We start from the raw sequence: 17,670 nt of genomic DNA, 5'->3' as shown, positions 1-17,670 counted from the left end.
GGCATGAAAATCACCTGTTCCATCGCTGCTGCCACTCTGTCTAAAGCAAAGAAATTAAGGTTTGGATCCAACATCTTCTTAGTTAATTCCCACCCTGGATTATCTGTTGAGCCTCATTTTAAATTTTTTGGAGACAGCTTCAGAGTGATTTGGAATATTCCCGTGTCAGTAAGTGCAATGATGAACTATCTAAAAGGAACAATTCTTCCAGGGAAATGCCACTTAAGTAACCATCTAATTTAGAATGCTATTGGTGGAACCAGTGGTGGATCAGAAGAGAAGGATGGCATCCAATAAGAGATAAGAGCTATCAATTTGTAAATTTTACAGTAGAAACAGGTGGTATTTTTTCATAAGATATTTATTATCACTTAGCAAACTTGATCTACTGGTATTAAAATGATATAGAGATTATTCAGATCTACCTAATGAAACCAAAAGTATGATATGGTGCAAAGTATTTCAATCTGATTTCAAATGCTTAAGTTAAGAGTTTAAGGACAGTTCATACAGTTGCCTGTCGGGGGATTGTGGGGAGGGATGAGCAGACAAGGGCCAAACTGGTACTCACTCATCACACCTTCTCCTTCAACTCATCTCACTTCCTCCTGAATGAAGTTGTAGCCATGGGCACTTGCAAGGGTCCCTTTGCATCAGCCTACACTCCCCAGTGCTTTCTCCCCAAATTTGATGACTGTATTGGTGCTGCTTCCTGCACCCATGCAGAGCTCGTCAATTTCAACAACTTCGCTTTCAGCTTCCACCCTGCTCTCAAATTCATTTGGTTCATCTCTGACACATCTCTCCCCTTTCTTGATCTCTCTCTCTCTCCAACTCTGGAGAGAGGTTAACTACCAAACTCATTGACTCCTTCAGTTACCTTGATTACATCTCTTCCCACCCTGCCATATTATTCCTTCTCTCAATTCCCCATTGCTGCTACATGTGTTCTCATCATAAGGCCTTCCATTCCAGGACATTCAAGATATCATCTATTTTTTAGACAGAATGAGGTTTCCCCTCCACTACTATCAATGCAGCCCTCACACACATCTCCACCTGATCCCGCATGTCTGACCTCACCCCATCACACCTCCTCCCCCAACGTAACATGTATAAGGTTCCCTTTGTCCTCACCTACCACTCTACCCTTCTTCACATCCAGCACATCATATTTTGCAACTAACACCATGTCTAATATGTTCCACCATCAGGAACACCTTCCCCTCAACCCCCGCTACATTCTACAGGGATTACTCTTTCCATGACTCCCTTGTCTGCTCATTCCTCCCCACAATCCCCCTACTGGCAATTATCCTTGCAACAATGCTAACTATTACACTTGCCTTACACTTGTTCCCTCACCAGTATTCAGGGCCATAGATAGTCCTTCCAGCTCTTCACTTGGAGAGTGTCAATTATTGTATCTGGTGCTCAGGTGTGGCTTCATCTATACCGATGAGACCTGATGCTGAACAGTGATTCCTTCATTGAGCACATTCACTCCATCTACTGTAATGGCCAGCATCTCCCAACATCCAGCCATTTTAATTCCATTTCCCATTCCCACACTGGCAAGACTGTCCACAACCTCCTCTAATGCCTTGTTGAGGCTAGATATAGGAGGAGCAACAACTCATGATCTGTCTTTGTATTCTTTAACCTGATGGCATCAAATTTCTCCAACTTCGAGTAACCACTCTTCTGTGTCTCCCCCACCACCCAACTTTGCTTACCCTTATCCTTCTAGTATCTTTATCCCTTCTCTGTCCATCATCCCTCTTGCTTCTTCCACCTATCACCTTCCAACTTCTCATTCATCCCTCTTTCCCACTCTCCATCCTCCCACTTTCAACCTCATCTGGATTTACCTCCTGTCACCCGCCATCTCGTGCTTCTCCTCGCACCTTTTTATTCTTGTTTCTGGCCTCGTTCTTTCCGGTCTTAATGAATGGTTTTGGCTGGACTGTTAACTGTACTTTTTGCTCCGTAGACGTTGCCTGACCTGCTGAATTCATCTATGTGTTTTGTGTTTTGCTTCTTCGGAGAGAGAACGATTCTATGATGAACAAGTGAAATGCAAAGGACTTCTATTTGCCTTTCCATGGGAAAGTGTTTGCAAAGATTATGAACAGAAGTGGAGAGATGGCTTGGGGAAAATCAACTGTGATCGTGTTGAATGGTGGAACAGCGTTGAAGGGATGTTGCTTTCTTCTGTTCATATTTCATTTCTTGTAACTCTATTCTTGTCCCTTGAGCTGTCTCTGAAATTGATCCATATTCTCCCCACCCACACACCTTTGGAGTTATGAATTAACATTCATGTAGCCCTGAGAGTGATGCATTTCCCACAGCATTTGAAAATGAATGACCTTTTTCAAACCAAATGCCAAGGGAAGAAATAAAATAGAAAATGGCATGAGTAGAATGTATCCAACAAGATATGTCCATTGAGCAGGACCACCAGATTTAAAAAAAAGATAAAACATAAGCATATAGTTTGTTCCTCCCAGTAACCCCAGTCATGAAGTAACCTCTGAATCTGTTATGTGAAATCATAACAATGATTGTATTAATTGTTAACAAGTAAGTACATGTTGGAGAACATGTACTTAGTGCAGAAAACAGCATGTTCCACTTCAGGATTGAAAATTAAATTGTATTTGTTTGAAATTACAAATAGATAGGCAAGTACCAGACAGGATGTTCATAATTTTGCAGAGAAAGGAAAATTATTTAATTTTCAAGTCAATGATTCTTCATCAGAACTGGAGATATGAGAAACAAGTCTCAAGTTGCAGTGAGGGCAAAGGGTGGAGTTCTTAGGTTTTTTTTCACATTTGTAGAGATGATTTTGTGGGCAGAGAGGAGAGTTTAGGGTCAGGTTAACATTTAGAGATGGTAATGTGGGGGAATCAGAGGTCAGGCTGGAGTGTTCGTCTCTGCTCCACATTCAAAGGACGACGATGCGGGCATAGGACTTGTGCGTGTCAGGCTGGGCTGTCTGGCCAGATGTCAGACCAGCACACTAGCATGAAGGAGAGTTGGTGAGCTCTCTGTCTCTGAATGTTTTGTTGTTGGTTTCAGAAGTCCGAGCTCCATGCAGGCAGACGGAACGAGGTCCAATGACACCCCCACCCTAGGTTCTTGCATTGGTGAGACTGGAGTTCGAGGCCTAGTGTTTGGGGACACATCACTGGTAAATCTGGAGTTCAAGGCCTAGTGTTGAGTGATCAGTGGGTTCTTGGGATCAATGCCAAGGATCATGGCCTGAGGGTTGAATCAGAAGTCCGGAAGTCGTGTTGGCCAGAATGCTGAGTCTGTGAATCTCTGTGAGTCCACTGGGGAAGTTGAAGCTGAATGTCTGCAAACCTGAGTCTGAGTTTGCTGGAGTCTGGAGGATGAAAAAGATGGCCTTGGTTTAGAGGACTGTGTATACGTGTAGGTGTAAAGGAGGAATGTGGCTTGTTTGCTCTGTTATTTTGTTGCTTGCTGTGTTCTGTGTTATTCTGCTAAGCACTGTGGGCAAGTTATGTTGGCATCAGGCTGTGCGGTGCCACTTGTAGGCCGCCCCCGTTGTTAACACAAATGACACAGTTTATTGTATATTTCTATGTACACTTGATTAATAAACTTGAATCATGAATCTTGATCTTAAAGCAAAGAGAATATCTTTCATGAGGTGTAGACCAGAGTTATGTCCAAGTCACAGTGTTTTCGGAGTCATCTGGTTAATAGGTGAATGGGAGGAAGTGGAGAGAGGATTACAATAAAAGAATATTGCAGAACTTTGGAGCATGGTGGTTGTTGGATATCTGAATGAAAAAATGTTGAAACATTTTTTCAACAGATCAGGAAGCACCCATGGAAAGGAAAAAACTGAGTTACTCATGCAAAATGCTGGAGGAATTCAGCAGGTCAGAGAGCATCTATAGAAATGAATAAATCATCAGTGTTTTGGGCCAAGTCCCTTCATGAGGACTAGACCTGTTAATACCAGGGCCTTTATATAGCAGTGGCTAGTTCTGGCATAAATAGAAAAGGCTGAATTCAATAATGAGCCCCATGGGTGCTCATGCCTCATTGGGAGATGAGGTGTTTTTCCTTCAGATACAGTTGGCTTTGTTAGAATAACGCAGGGGGCCAGACAGGCCAGAGTACACGTGGGGTTCTTTCTGCACTCACACAGAAGTCAAAAATAGGACTGAAAATTTAAAAAAAACTGAAGAAATTGAAAATCTGAAATAATTAAATGCAAAATATTCTGGAATACTCATAATGTCAGGCACCCTTCTTGATGAGATACAGAGCAATCACCAAAACATTGCATATGACAAATCATACTACTTTGACCATCAAAACATAGAGGAACCTTCATGAACACCCAATGCCCCTGATGATCCTGTGATTTCAGTCTCTGAGGCTAATCTGAGCATTGTTCTGGAGGGTGACCCCACGGAAAGCATCCCACCCAAATGGGCAACTGGCCGAGTACTAAAGACCTGTGCTGATCAACTGGCTGGAGTGTTCACCAATATTTTTAACCTTTTTGCTTCAGCAGTCTGAGATACCCACCTGCTTCAAACAGGCTTCAATTATATCAGTGCCTCAGGTGAACATGGTAACCTGACTCAATGACTATCGTCCAGTGACACCTTATATCAACTGTGGTGAAGTGTTTTGAAAGATGGTGATGAAAGACACCACCTTTGAGAAGCAACTTGGATCCACTTCAATTTAGCTCCCAGCAAATCAACAAGACCACAGCAGTTGCCATTTCATTAGCTCTTCACTCAGCCCTAGAGCATCTGGACAGCAAAGATACATACATCAGGATGCTCTTTATTGACCATAGCTGGCGTTCAATGCCATAATGCAATTGGATCCTCAATTTCCTCTCTTGCAGACCCCAGTCTGTTCAGATTGGCAACAATATCTCCTCCACGATCTCCATCAGCACAGGTGCACCACAATGCTGTGTGTTTAGCCCCCTGCTCTACTCACTTTATACTTACAACTGTGAGGCTAAGCACAGCTCTAATGCCATATTGAAATTTGCTGATGACACCATTGCCATTTGCCAAATCAAATGTGATGATGAATCAGCAAAGAGGAGGGGGATTGCTTTACAACATTGAATCACAGTGGATTTAATTTGGCTTTTTTTGACACTGATCAACGGAAGAAAGACTCTTCCATGTCAAAGTGAAAACAGATCACTACATAGGGATCTAAGTTACTTACAAATATAAAACACAAAATAATTCATTGCATAAGTATTCACCCCCGTCATCAGTATTTAATAGATGCACCTATGGCAGCAATTACAGCCTTGAGTCTGTGAGGATAGGTCTCAATCAGCTTTGCACATCTGGACACTGCAATTTTTCCCCATTCTTCTTTACCAAACTGCTCAAGCTCTGTCAGATTGTATTGGGATTGTGAGTGAACAGCCCTTTTCAAGTCCAACCATTGAATTCTCAATGGGATTGAAGACTGGACTCTGAATGGGCCACTCCAGGATATTAGCTTTGCTGTTTTTAAGCCATTCCTCTACAACTTTGCTTGGGGTCATTGTCTTGCTGGAAAACAAATCTTCTCCCAAGTTGCAGTTCTGCATCAGGTTTTCCTCCAGGATTTTGCTGCATTCATTTTACCATCTACCTTCACAGGCCTTCCAGGGACTGTTGCAGTGAAGCATCCCCACAGCATGATGTAGCCACTACCATGTTTCATGGTAGGGATGGTGCGTTTTTGGTGATGTGCGGTGTTTGACTTACATTAAATCTAACATTTAGTCTGATGGCCAGAAAGCTCAATATTGGTTTCATCAGATCAAAGAAGTTTCTTCCAGCTGAATTCAGAGTTTCCCAACTCTAGCTGAGATTTCATGTGCGTTTTTTTTCAACAGTGGCTTTCTCTTTGCCACTCTCCCATAAAGCTGCGACTGGTGACGCACATGGGTAACAGTTGTTGTAAGTGCAGTCTCTCCCATCTCAGCCACTGAAGCTTGTAACTCCTCCAGGGTTGTCATAGGTCTCTTTGTGGCCTCCCTCACTGGTCCTCTTCTTGCACAGTCACTCAGTTTTTGAGGATGGCCTGCTCTAGGCAGATTTACAGCTGTACCATATTCTTTCCAGTTCTTGTTGATTGCAAGGGATATTCAATGATTTGGAAATTTTCTTGTATCCATCTCCTGACTTGTACTTTTCAATAACATTTTCACAGCAATGCTTGGATTGTTATTTTGTCTTCATGGTGTAGTTTTTGCCAGGATACTGACTCACCAGGAGTTGGACCTTCCAGATACAGGTGTATTTTACTACAATCAGTTAAAACACCTTGACTGCACACAGGTCTCCAAAAACAGATCTCCATTTAACTAATTATATGACTTCTGAAACCAATTGGTTGCATCAGTGATGATTTGGTGTGACATATTCAAGGCGGAGTGAATACTTATGCAACCAATTATTTTGTGTTTATATTTGTAATTAATTTAGATCACTTAGTAGAAATCTGTTTTCACTTTGAAGCAAAAGAGTCTTTTTCTGTTGATCAATTTCAAGAAGTCAAATTAAATCCATTGTGAATCAATGTTGTAAAACAATAAAACATGAAAACTTCCAAACGAGGTGAATACTTTTTATAGGCACTCTATATGTACTTTAATAATAAATTTAGAATGAACTTTAAACTTTTCCCTTGGCTCCACACTCAGTACTGGAGCATCCTGGCCAGTAAAGACAACTGCATTAGAATATTGTTTATTGACTACAGCTCTGTTTTCAATATTATAATTCCATGCAAATTCATCTCCTAACTGCTAACCTTGGGACTGAACTCCTCCCTTTGCAAATGGACCCTGAACTTCCTGACCAACAGAGCACAATTACGAAGGATAGGCAGCAACACCTCCATCATGATTAAACTCAACACTGGTGCCTCACAATGCTATGTTCTCAGTCCCCTACTCTACCTCCTATGCAATCACCAATGTTTGACCGGATTCTGCTCTAACTCCAAGTTTGCAGGTAATAGCACCATAGTGGTTAATAACTCAAATACCGATGAGTCAGAGGTTAGGGAAGAGATAGAGAACCTAGTGACATGTTGTCACAACAACAATCTTTCCCCCAAAGTCAGCAAAACAAAGGAGTTGAGATGGTGCATATATTCCTGTTAATCAACAATGTTGAAGTTTAAAGAATTGAGAGCTTCAGATGCCTCAGAGTGAATTTCACCAATAGCTTATCCTGGTCGAATTACGTTGACCCATTCTCCAAGAAAGTTTACTGGTGTCTCTACTTCCTCTGGAGGTTAAAAAAAATTGGCACGTTCCCTTTGACTGTCATAATTTTTTTAATTGATGCATGATAAAAAGAATCCTATCTGGCCTCATTGGACTTGGCTTGGTATGGAAACTGCTCTGTCGCTGACTCCAAGAAATTGCAGAAGATTACAGACACAGTTCAGCACATCACAGAAACTCAGTTCCCCACTATGGACTTTGTCCATGCTTCTTGCTGCTCAGTATGGCAGCTCAAATAATCAAAGACATCGTCCACCCCAGACACGCTCCCTTCTTCCCCTCCTTTTGAGCAGAATATACAAAAGCCTGAAAGCACATACTACCAGGCTCAAAGAAAGTTTCTATTTTGCTGTTATTAGCCTACTGGTCACTTCCCTAGTATGATAATTACTCCCGGGTAGTAATTTCTGGATTGCTGCCTATGCCATGCTCCAGTAAGGGTAGAAACAGGATGATGTGGCAAATTAATGCATGGCTTGAGAGGCTGGTGCAGGGGGCAGAGTTTCAGGTTCTTAGATCATTGGGATCTCTTCTGGGGGAGGTATGACCTGTTCAAAAGTGACGGGTTGCACCTGAACCCGAGGGGAACCAATATTCTCACAGGCAGGTTTGTTAGAGCTATTAGGGAGGTTTAAATTAAATCGGCGGGTGGGGGGGGGGGGTTGTTGGAATTGGAGTGAAAGGACTCAGAATAGGACAGATGCTAAAAAAACAAAGATAGTGTGCAGTCAGACTGTCAGGAGGACAGGCAGATGATAGGACATAATTGCAGCCAGCAGGGTGAGTACCAGTGCATTAGGGATGCAGAATCAAAAAAGGTAGCAAATACAGTACTCAAAGTATTATATCTCAATGCACAAAGTATAAGAAATAAGGTGGATGATCTTGTTGCACTATTACAGATTGTCAGGTATGATGTTGTGGCCATCACTGAACCCTGAGGGGGCAGTGATCACAATATGATAGAGGTCAACTTGAAATTTGCTAGTGAGAAAGTAAAGTTTGACATAGCAGTAATTCAGTGGAGTAAAGGAAATTACAGTGGTATGAGAAAAGAGTTGGCTGAAGTATATTGGAAGGAGATGCTGGCAGAGATGATAGCAGAGCAACAATGGCTTGAGGTTCTGGAAAAAATGAGGAAGATAAAAGATAGATGTATTCCAAAAATGAAGAAATACTCAAGTGGCAGATGGTACAACTGTTGCTGACAAGGGAAATCAAAGTTAATGTAAAAATAAAAGAGAGGGCATACAACAAAGCAAAAAATAATTGGAAGACAGAGGATTGGGAAGCTTTTAAAACCTTACAAAAAGCAACTAAAAGACTCATTAGGAGGGAAAAGGTGAAATATGAAAGCAAGCTAGCAAACAATATTGAAGTGGATAGTAAAAGCTTTTACAAGTATGTAAAAATAAAAGAGAGATGAAAATGGATATAGGATGGCTAGAAAATGAGGCAGGAGAAATAATAACTGGGGCCAAGGAAACTGCAGAGTATTTTGTATCAGTCTTCATTGTGGAAGACACCAGCAGTGTGCCAGGTGTTGAAGGGTGTGAGGGAAGAGAAGTGATTGCAGTTACTATTACAAGGCAGAAGTGCTCAAAAAGCTGAAAGACCTACAGGTGCATAAGTCACCCAGACCAGATGAACTGCACCCCAGGGTCCTGAAAGAGGTAATGGTAGAGATTATGGAGGGATTAATAATGTTCTTTCAAAAATCATTGGACTCTGGCATGGTATCAGAAGACTGGGAAATTACAAATGTCACTCCACTGTTTAAGAAAAGAGGAAGACAGCAGAAAGGAAATTATAGACCAGTTAGCCTGACCTCAGTGGTTGAGAAGATGTTGGTGACAATTGTTGAGGATGAGGTTATGGAGTACTTGGAGACACAGGACAAGATAGGACAAAGTCAGCATGATTTTCTTAAGGGAAAATCCTGCCTGACGAACCTGTTGGAATTCTTTGAGGAGATTACAAGTAGGATAGGTAAAGAGGATGTAGTATATTGTTGTATATTGTACTTTCAGAAAGCCTTTGACAAGGTGCCACACATGAGGCTGCTTATCAAGTTAAGAGCCCATGGTGTTACAGGAAAGTCACTGGCATGTTTAGAGCATTGGCTGATTGGTAGGAGACAGTGAGTGGGAATAATAGGATCCTTTTCTGGTTGGCTGCCAATTGGTTTTCTGGTTTGTGGTTTTCTACAGGAGTTGGTGTTGGGACCACTTCATCTTATGCTGTATATAAATGATTTAGATGATGGAAAAGATGGTGTTGTTGCCATGTTTGCAGTTGATACGAAGATTGGTGGAGGGGCTGGCAGTGTTGAGGAAACAGGTGGGCTGCAGAAGGACTTAGATAGATTAGGAGAATAGGTAAGAGAGTGGCAAATGAAATACAATGTTGGAAAATGCATGGTTATGCACTTTGGTAGTAGAAATAAATGTGCAGACTATTTTCTAAACAGAGAAAAACTTCAAAAATCTGAGATGCAAAGAGACTTGGGAGTCCTTGTGCAGAACAGCCTAAAGGTTAACTTGCAGTTTGAGTTGGTGGTAAGGAAGGCAAATGCAATGTTAGCATTCATTTCAAGAAGTCTAGAATAATGATGCTAGGGATGTGATGCTGAGGCTTTATAAGGCACTGGTGAGGCCTCACCTTGAGTATTGTGAACAGTTTTCAGCTATTCATCTAAGAAAGGATGTGCTGGCATTGGAGAGGGTTCAGAGGAGGTTCGCAAGGATGATTCCTGAAAAGAAATGGTTATCATACGAGGAACATTTGATAGTTCTGGGTCTGTACTTGCTGGAATTTAGAAGGATGAGAAGTGATCTCATTGGAACCTTTCAAATGTTGAAAGGCCTAGACAGAGTAGATGTGGAAAGGATGTTTCCCATGATGGGGGAGTCTAGCACAGCCTCAGGATAGAGGAGTGTCCATTTAAAACAGAGATGTGGAGAAATTTCTTTAGCCAGAGAGTGGTGAATTTGTGGAGTTTGTTACCACAGGCAGCTGTGGAGGCCAGGTTGTTGAATGTATTTAAGGCAGAGCTTGATAGATCCTTGATTGGACACAACATCAAAGGTTATGGGGAGAAGGCCAGGCAGTGAGGCTGAAAGGGGAAAAAAGGATCTGTCATGATTGAATGGTGGGACAGACTCAATGGGCCAAATTGCCTAATTCTGCTCCTATTTCTTATGGACTGAGATGGTTTCTTGATTTCACGATCTACCTCGTTATGACTTTGTACCTTATGATCTACCTGCACTGCACTTTCTTTGTAATTGTAACACTTCATTTTGCATTATTTTATTATTTTACTGTTTACTATCTTAATGCACGGATTTGTATGAACAGTATGCAGAAAAGTTGTCTTTTCACCTCAGTACACTTGACAATAATAAATCAATTTCCAGTTTCCAATTTCCAAAATGATTTTTCAATTTAATTTCAGGATCAAATTTACATTCTAAGATACTCCTGGAAGAATAAGCTATTTGAGTAAACGAAAACTGCTGCTTTTTGTAGTCCAGCATGACCTTGGAATAACAGTAAACCAACTTTTTTTCCTCAATATTTGATAGAACAAATAGCCCTTGGAACTCTACAGTCTTATAATCCTTGTTTTAAAGATGCTTCCTTTTCTTAACCTTTATCCATGCCCCCTTTTAGCATGATTGAAGAAGATGTTCTAAAGCCAACCATTTGCTCTTAAACAACTTCATGCTTATTTGCTAAGCAAGTGAAGAACATGTCCATGGTGGTCTTGCTAATGTTGTCCTTTTTCAAGACAGTTCTGAGTTTGTCCAAGATAGACTTTTGCTTAAAGGTGGCAGATGCTAGCAAAACTAGAAGACCGCCCTGTCATAGCAGGGACATTTGCTTTGACTTTTCAGTAGCAGCTGTTTGAGACTCAAGTGCTCTGGTTTGGATAAACATAGGCATTGCTTTTTATTTAGCTTGTGATAAATCCCAGCTACCAGCCAGTGGAGAAAAAGCAAGACGGATTTGAAAAGTTTTTTTTCATTCATAGAGCAAAATGCGTAATCCCACACACCACAGATAGTGAAATAAAGCTGTTGTATTTTAGTACATTGTATTATGATTTTAGTTCAGAGTCAGTATTGCAGAAGATTTTCTGTATTCATTCAAAGAATGTGGATATTATCATCATCAAGATTCAGGTTTACTCCCCATCCCAATTTACTTTTGATCTTGAAGGAGTGATTGACCTCTCAGAGAGCACTTTAAGTCTTTCATTTAGCTCTCAGTATGGAATCTGAGTTAAAGGTTAAACCAGCCAAGGATAGCAGGCTTCCTAAAGGTAACTTTGTAGATTTTGGAGGTAATGGTTATTGATAATCGCATTTTAATTCCCAGTTCATGTAAGTAAGTGTGTTTAAATTTCCCTTCTACATCAAACCTGCATTAATACTCTTAGTTTTTACAATTGTCCCAAAGCAAAGTTTATATTAGCATCACAAAGCAGTCCAGAAGCAGAACATTTGCAGATGCTCTGAAAATACATAGTGGTTTATGGTGTCTGTTTTATGTCCCATCCTGTGTGTTCACACAAAGCTATCTTTCAACATTAGTAACTGTATAACTTTCAGGAACAGGATTATTAATTAATTAATTTTGGATTTCAGTCCAGAGCCATGATGCCAACTACAGCACCTTTGCATTTTACCCATGAATCATTTTACTGATCTTTAATGCCAGAGATCAGTAAACATGTTGTGGAGCTGGAATTCTTTCTTGTGATATAGATGTCAGGCTACCCAGGCTGAAAGTCAATGACATGTGTTCAGGAGCATTTACTGTACCTCTGCAGAAAAAATGAAAAGGTAATTCTTCAGATGGAGACAAACCCTTTGTGCTAATCTAAGGTGCTTGTCTCCTGCTCTCCAATGTAGACAAGCCCAATGAGATAGACCATCTGGTTAAATGTGAAGTAATATTCTCTCAAGATAATCTTTTCTTTCCTTGCAAAATCAGCATACTTCAGGCTCATTATTCTGGCATGGATGGAATGCTAATGGAATGGTATTACATAATTAAATAATGACCAGAATTATTTAAAAATTTCTGTTATGATTTTAGGGCTACGGTTAGGGTTCTAAACTAAATAGTAAGATGCTGTGTTTAACAGATGGGAAAATATGTATCAATTAAAAGTGAAGTAGAATTCTGGAGAGGTTACTACAGTCTCTAAGATAAACAAACTAGAAAAATATTAGAAAAGGGTAATACTGTAATTTAACTTCAGGCAACATGGAGACAAATTTGAGAAGAGGGGTGAATACAGGACTGAAGCTGTTATATTTGAATGCACACAATATATGAAACAATGTAGGTGAGTTTTAAAACAGTTAGAAATTGGCAAGTATGACATTGTAGACATCACAGAATTGTGGCTGAAAGAAGATCACAGCTGAGACTGAAACATCCAAGGATACACATCCTATCAAAAAGACAAGCAGGTGGACAGAGGGAGATAGAATGGCTCTGTTGGTTAGAACCAGAAGAGAAATAGAATCAGGAGATGTAGAATCCTTGTGGATTAATTTAAGGGACTGCAAAGGTACAAAAAGACCCTGATGGGGCTTATATTCAGGCCACTGAATAGTAGTCAGGATGTGGATACAAATTACAATGGGAGACAGAAAAGTCATATAAGAAAAACAATGTCACATGGTGGTCACGATGGATTTGAATATGCAGGTAGACTGGGGAAATCGGGTTTTGTCTGGATCCCAAAATAACGAATTTGTCAAATCCCTATAAGGTGGCTTTTTAGAGCAGCTTGTGATTGAGACAACTAAGGAAAAGGTAATTCTGGATTTAATGTTATGCAATGAATCAGAATTGATTAGGGAGCTACAGCTAAAAAAAACCCTTAAGATGCAATGATTGTAATATGATCAAATTCACCCTGCAGTTTGAGAGGAGCATAAAATTGGATGCATCGGTAGTGCAGTTGAGCAAAGGTAACTCCAGATGATTGAGAGAGGAGCTGACCAAAGTTGATTGGAAGGGGACACAGGCAGGAATGACAGTTGAACAGCAATGGGTTGAGTTTCTGGGAGTAGTTCAGAAGACACAGGATCAATAGATCCCAAGAAGAGGAAGCATTCTAAAGCATATATGTCAAACTCAAGGCCCGCGGGCCAAATCCGGCCCGCGGTGGAATTATCTTTGGCCCGAGAGATAATATCTAATTACTATTAAAGCTGGCCCCAGTAATCGAAGCGCCTATGGCGTATGATATGGCTAATGCTGAGTTTATTCAGGTACCAGGTTTTCAGGGTTTTTAGTGTTTATTCGGCAGTCTTACTCGGCAGTCTTCTTCATAAGAAACGGAATTTGTAAAGTGAAACACTTTGTAGTTATAGCAGAGACTGAGACACATGAGAGCAGGCTGAAAAAATGGAGGCAACAAAAGCTGCGTTTGCACGCGTCCGACTGATCCGGCCCGCATGAAGCTGCATTTTGCTCAATCCGGCCCGTGACCTAAAATGAGTTTGACACCCCTGTTCTAAAGGGAGGATAAGATTACAGTGGCTGACAAAAGGAGTCTAAGACAGCATAAAAGTGAAAAAGAAGGCAGACTGTATTACTAAAAACTAGTGGGAAGCTAGAGATTTGGGAAGCTTTCAAAATTCGTTAGAAGACAATTAAGAAAGCGATAAGGGGAGAAAAGATGAAATATGAAAGAAAATGCCAAATGTTTTTTTTTTCCGATTTAGAAAGAGTAAAAGTGGAGCAAGAGTGGATATTGATCTGTTGGAAAATTACACTAGACAAGCATTAATAGGGAATAAAGGAGTGGCAGACAAACTGAAAAGACATTTTGCATCAGTCTTCACTGTGGAAATTTGAGGGAGTCACAGGGCAAAAGTGAGTGTTGCAGTTATTAATAAGGAGAAGATGCTTAGGAAGCTGAGCAGTCTGAAGGCAATTAAGTCATCTAGGTGGACTACACCCCAGTGGTCTGAAGGCAGCTGAAGAGATCATGGAAGCCTTAATAATGACCTTTCAAGAATCACTAGATTCTGGAATGGTTCTGGAGGAGTGGAAAATTAAAAATGTTACTCCACTCTTGAAGAAGGGAGGGAGGCAGAAGAAAGGAAATTAGAGGCCAATTAGCCAGATTTCAGTGGTTGGGAAGATGTTGGAGTCCATTATACTGGATGAGGTTTTGGAGTGTTACGAATGTGCCACAACTCTGAGGGGCCGAAGGGTACAAAGTAGCCCCCTCCTTTTCGAGAATCGCAAGATCGCTATTAATTCGGGTCTGGGACCCAGGAAATGAGAGAGAGACGTCCAGAATACACAGGCGTGGAATGTGTCCTGGCCTCAGCAAGGTGGAACCATTGATAACAGCTATTGTCTCTTGGAGACGGAATTGTGTATTGAGTACTGTACTAGTCATTGAAACCCCTCAGGGGACAACCAGAGTGGGCTGGTTGAGGGATTGCATCATCCCAACCTGATTGACATCTGAGACCCCATGAGTGAGGATAAAAGAGGGTCTGGGGAACAACCCCTTCAGACGCACCAGGAGAAACACTAGAAATCCCGTGACAGCGTTTAATAGCGACAGCCGGTTGGGGGCTTGCGTGCATCCTTTCCCTTTGCCTGGGATTGGGGCCTTACCACGGAAGAACGGCTTAGCTAAAGGAGAGGCCACAAGTGACCGGCCACACCAACGAAATTTTGAAGGATCGACATCATAAAAAAGGAAAAGCTGGCAAGTTTCTAAAATCTGTCTCTTGACTCCAACCAAAGGCTGCAGCCTGCATGAACTGAGTGACTTTTATATTTCCATTGGACAATACATTATCCCCTAGACAACGATAGAGCTTATTTCTTATTGATTATTATTATACCCGCACTTTTAGATTTAGTATTGACAACGTATATTATCTGTATGTTTGCATTGATATTATTTTTGTGTATTTTTACCAATAAATACTGTTAAAAATAGTACCATCAGACTTCAATGGACCTCTCTATCTTTGCTGGTAACTGACCCAGTTACGGGGTTCGTAACAGGAGGCACATGATAAAATAGGCCAAATTCCACATAGTTTCCGTCAGAAAAAATATTGCCTGATAAATTTGTTGAAATTCTTTAAGGAAAATACAGGCAGGATAGACAAATGAGAGTCAGTGGATGTTGTTTACTTGGATTTTCAGAAGGCTATTGATGTTGCCACACATGAGGCTGCTTAACAAGAGCCCATGATATTACATGGATAGAAAATTGTGTGACTGATAGAAGGCAAAGCACTGAAATAACGGTTCTCTATTTGGAGACTGCCAGTGACTGGTCGTGTTCCGCATGAATTGCTGATGGGACCACTTCTTTTCACATTATATGTCAAATGATTTGGATGACAGAATTGATGTCTTTGTGGCCAAGTTTGCAGATGATCAAAGATAGGTAGATGAGCTGGTCATGTTGAAGAAACAGGGAGTCTGCCAAAGGACTTGGATAGATTGAGAGAATGGGCAAAGAGCTGATGGATGGAATGCAGTGGAGGGCAGTGTATGATGGATGAAATTTCATTGAAGGAATAAGAACATAGTTATTTTCTATAATGTGTAGAGAATGCAAAAATCAGAGATGGAAAGGGACTTGGGATCCTCCTGCAAAATTAACTAGAGCTTACTAATGCTGAGACTTTATAAGGCATTGTTCAGTACCCACATGGGGGATTAGGAGCGGTTTTGGGTGCCATATCCAGAGAAGGATGTGCCGACATTGTAAAGGGTCCAGAGGAGGTTTATGAGAATGTTCTTGGTGAAGAAAGGATTAATTTATAAGGAATATTTGATGGCTCTGAGCCTGCACTTGCTGGAGTTTAATGGATGAAGGGCATATCTCATTAAAACCTATAGAATATTGAAAGGCCTGGATAGAGTGGACACAAAGGGGATGTTTCCAATATAGGCAGGCATTCTATGACCAGTGGGCAGAACCTCAGAATAGAAGGATGTCCCTTTAAACCAGAAATGAGAAAGAATTTCTTTAATTTTAACTTGTATTGCATTAGGGCCCAATGCTACATAACAATTAAAGGAGCCGATACAAACCCTAAGTAGGACATAATCATCAGTGCAGTTATTTGCAAAACACACATTTAATATCTGCATCTGAAACCTGTGCTTCACCATTCAGATTCCTGACAACGTGTAACATGACACGAGGAAATCTGCAGATGCTGGAAATTCAAGCGACGCACACAAAATGCTGGCGGAACACAGCAGGCCAGGCAGCATCCATGGGAAGAAGCACAGTCGACGTTTCGGGCCGAGATTTGTAACGTATAACGTGCTCTTCTTCCATTCCTTTTCTCCCATGGTTTATGTACGAGTGGTTTCTTTCCAGTCAAGCTCAGTGGACTTATGAGATCAGAAGGTAAGCGGGGTCAATTCACTCAAGTGCACTCAGAAGTCTGTTTTTCTGGCATTTACAAGCAACTCCTCCTTAATGGGCAAACAGCCCACGGTCGCTTACTGTTAATCGACTGAAAGTAACATGACTTGATTACACTTGCAGTCTTCATTTGCAGGTGCTCCCTTTTTCACATGCAAGTCATTGGAAAGTTTTCAGTATGATATTGATAAGATGTTATCATTTCTGTTACAGTCTGTTTGTCATACTCCGGATTTTACTGGAGGTTATAAGAATCAGCACATTCTCACTTTGAATGTTAATGCTAAGAGATTTGACACTGCTCCTGAACATCATATACTATGATCCTTTGAGGAGGAAGATGCAACCAGACAAAGTCTCAACCTAAAATGCCAAAATTCTTCCATCCCCCTCCCACAGACGCTTGATCTGATGAATTTCTAAACTTTGTTTGTTTAGAAATTTTTTTTTGTCTGACCTGAATCTCTGAACTTTGAATAAACTTTGTTTATTGCTCCAAATTCCAGCTTTTGCAGATAGTTGTAGTCAATTACTTTATACAATGCATTATAAAATGCCATGGGAAGACAGCCTTCCCCAGAAAACTGGCCTCATCTGAAGACCAAATTTGGTGAGTTTCTGCTACATGCAAGTATACTTAATTTTGACAACTAACCTTTTTGTGTGGGGTGCAACAGCACACATAGGCAAGCCTTCAAAGATTTTACCTGTATTATTTTCAGTCTATTGACACTCTGATCTGCTAATTCCTAATAGCAAATATTCTGTGTGTTTTAATTTTAGTACTTTAGCTCATTATAATTATGTTACTCACCAGAGGTGGATTAAACACGCCTATTAATAAAACATTTTCAGCTGCTTGTTAACAGTACACGAAGTTGCTTTTTGTAGAGTGGATATTGATATTGCT

The 17,670-nt window shown here is 40.8% G+C and overlaps 1 long non-coding RNA gene across 2 annotated transcripts in view; it reads left to right on the top strand.

The window, feature by feature from the left end:
• The window catches only part of LOC140725393 (uncharacterized), a 51,568-nt gene continuing 33,898 nt past the window's right edge, over positions 1-17,670 (top strand). For both annotated transcript variants that reach the window (XR_012098336.1, XR_012098337.1), the window contains exons 1-2: positions 1-59; positions 16,503-17,370. This is a non-coding gene — a long non-coding RNA (uncharacterized lncRNA). The remainder of the gene's footprint in view (positions 60-16,502; positions 17,371-17,670) is intronic.

The sequence above is a fragment of the Hemitrygon akajei genome, chromosome 3, assembly GCF_048418815.1.
Source record: "Hemitrygon akajei chromosome 3, sHemAka1.3, whole genome shotgun sequence".
Classification (NCBI taxonomy): Eukaryota; Metazoa; Chordata; class Chondrichthyes; order Myliobatiformes; family Dasyatidae; genus Hemitrygon; species Hemitrygon akajei.
This window is presented reverse-complemented; position numbering and strand designations above follow the sequence as displayed.